Source organism: Condylura cristata, unplaced genomic scaffold (genome assembly GCF_000260355.1).
Source record: "Condylura cristata isolate star-nosed mole 26May11 unplaced genomic scaffold, ConCri1.0 scaffold00028, whole genome shotgun sequence".
NCBI classification, from domain to species: Eukaryota; Metazoa; Chordata; class Mammalia; order Eulipotyphla; family Talpidae; genus Condylura; species Condylura cristata.
Window position 1 is genome coordinate 15,777,528 of NW_004567129.1, and position 3,258 is coordinate 15,780,785.

Genomic DNA, 3,258 nt, shown 5'->3' on the forward strand with positions numbered 1-3,258 from the left:
TGACATGGTGATGGGAAACCCGCGGGGATTACAATTGAGATGGGGGAAAAAATGTACAAAACAATGTAAAAATAAACTGTTATAAAATAAAATTTAAAAAATGGTGGCCTTTGTGGAACATTAGTTCTTGTGACACAAAGCAAAAGTACAAAAAGTTCAAAACCCTCACTTGGGTCCCTACAATGCCCCCACTACACCAAATTAACCCCTTAATTTACAATGTTGTTTAAACTTTATGAATTAGGAAAAAAATTTAATTAATATTCTTTATTGATTGCCTAGGCTTTCACCTTTAATAAGTTGAATCGACTCAATTTTTCACTTTAAACACCACTGATTAAAATTAGTATCAATCAACGCCCTCCGTGATAGCACAACAGGTTAAAGGACAACAATACAAAGCTAGTAACAGCTGCTTCAGCATGAGTTCGCTCCCCAGCCAGGGATGTGACCCACATGGCACAGCAGTCCACTCCTATCTTGCACACTGCTCTCCTCAGCAGTGTACTTTGTCAATCTGCCTGTTCTGCTCTACACTCTGTCACTGGTGAATCCTTTCACTGCTCCTGCACCTCTGGCCTATACCCCAGTTTTGTATGCATAAATAAATAAAAATATTTATTAAAAATTAATATCAATCACCTAATACATTTTAAGAACATGCACAAATTATTGTTATTCTGGGGTCTTGTTTATTTTTTAAGATTTATTTAACTATGAATACAAGAACTTGGGTATAGGCCAGAGGTGTGGGGGTTGAGAGGATTCACCAGAGTGGGGAACAGAACAGGAGGATCTACTGAAATAAACTGCTGAGGGGAGCAGCAGGCAAGACAGAAGAGGCCTGCAGTGCCATGTTGGTTACCTCCCTGGCTAGGGATTGAACTCGTGTTGCAGTGGCTGCAGATAGCTTCACAGTGCTGCACTTTTAACTCTTGTGCTACCTGGGAGGTCTGGGTCTTTGAGTTTTGATGGATTCTATTATGTGTACAAGTTAAATCAGTTAAGGAACAATACTTTTCCTATTGCCATTCTATACGTTTCCTATTCCCATTCAAATCCGGAGATAGTGTTTCAATACCTTAAATCCTACCTAATTCCATCCATGTTACATAAGATATTGATAGATATGTATTATGTAAACCTGTTTCTCATTGCATAAGCATACTCTGAAGACAGGAGCTATATCCCAGTTCCTAAAGGGCAACTTGGCTCAGAGGAGGTCTCTTTAAATATTTTCTTATAGGAACAAAATTCATCAATATTTATTGATCACTGATCTCACTGCATAGATCTTCTAGTATAGGAATTTTTTTCTAGTTTTCAAGGACACATAAAATATTAAAAATATTAATATCACCATAAAAATTCCCAAAAGTTAAAAAACTGAAATGTTCATTCTAGAAAAAACCACTGTTCTTGATTTATAATGACCATGCAAGGAGTTAAGATGCAGCACTATGAAGCTCTTCGCAGCCACTGCAGCACAAGTGGGATCCCTGGCCAAAGAGATGACCAACATGGCACAGTAGACCTCTCCTGTCTCTCCTGCTACTCCCCCCAGCAGAACCACTCTGCCGAATGGCTTGCTCCCCACTCTGCCGCTGCTGAATCCTCTCACCCTCCTTCCCTGCATCTCTGTTCTAAACCCCAGGCTTTGTATGTATAAATAAATAAATCATTTTTTAAAGATTTATTTATTTATTCATACAGAACTGGGGTACAGGCGAGAGATGCGGAGAGTGAGAGGATTCACCAGGAACAGAGTGGGGGGCAGAACAGGCAGATCGACAAGGTACACTGCTGAGGGGAGCAGCGGGGAGGGGGTCGTCAGGAGAGGTCTGCCACACCATGTGGCTCTCCTCCGGGGCAGGCGGGGATCGAACTCATGCGGAAGTGGCTTAAGATTCTTAGTGCAGTGCTCCAACCCGCTGCACCACCAGGGAGGGCCCATAAATAAATCATTTTTTTAAAAGAAATAATAACTGCACACTGAATGACATAACTGAAATGTCTTAAATGTGATGAGGAAGATTTTCAAATCTGTCCTTAGAGGAAGGTCTGATTGGCATAACCAGTTTACAAAAAAAGGGGACAAGGAAGCTGCTTCTTGGATATCAAGTAAGCAGTAATTGACAAGGACAATTTTCAGACACAAAACAAAACAAGAACAAAGGCAAATACAAGGAAGTCTGAGTCACACGCAAGGAAGCTCAGGGCAATGCTAGGGATACTTACTGATTTCTCATGGGGTTTCTTCTGCATCAAGTTGCTCTCTATCCTAACCCAGTAGTGAACACATGGTTTCATGGCTTCTCCATATTCCAGTCTTGCAAGTGAACTCAGATCCTCACTGGAACACACAAGCGACACCTTTCTCTTTCAGAAAGGTCTCACATGGAAAAGTTGACATTATCTCCAAATCAGTTAAACCTTGAGTCCTTCTATGTATCTTTAAAATGTTAATTTGCTCATATAAGCTGTTTTAAAATTGCCATAATTTTCCTATGATGTCTTGTGATTTCTCCACTTTTTGTTCTTATTTTAAGCTTTTTTAAATTGAAATAAAATTGACACATAACAGTGTACTAACATCATAATGATTCAATATTTGTATAGATTGCAAATAAGATCCACAATAAATCTAGTTAACTTCAGTTACATCATATAGTTACAAAAACTTTTCCATGTGATGAAAAATTTTAAGATTCACTTACAGCAACTTTCAAATATGCAATACAGTATTATTATTTGTAGCTATTAACTTTAGCCACCATGTGTACATTTTACCATAATTTGAATGTTTTATAATTGGAAGTATATAACTTTTGACCCTTTTCAGCCATTTTACACTTTTGAGATGTCTTCACTATTGAAAAATGCCAAAGCTTCAAAAAAAAAAAAAAAAGGGAAGAATTTTAGGATTCCCTTCACCTTTGAGAGATCCTAACCAAATACTCTGTGCTACCCACAGGCTCTACCCTCAATTTTCTGAATACACTTTGGACTTTCACAACTTGATCTCATTCCTCTCCTTATTCTTCAAGATCTGGCTGCAAAACCATAAATTATAGATTCCCCAGATGCTACACAAAATATCACATTATTCACAGCTACTTTATCACCCAAACCATAGCAGTATAAACACAACATATTTGTTGAATAAGTGAGAGTCTTTCTAAGGCTGTAGGAGATTTGTCCAATCATGATCCTTTTGCCTGAAAACAATCTATTCCCTAATATTACCAGGAAATGAGA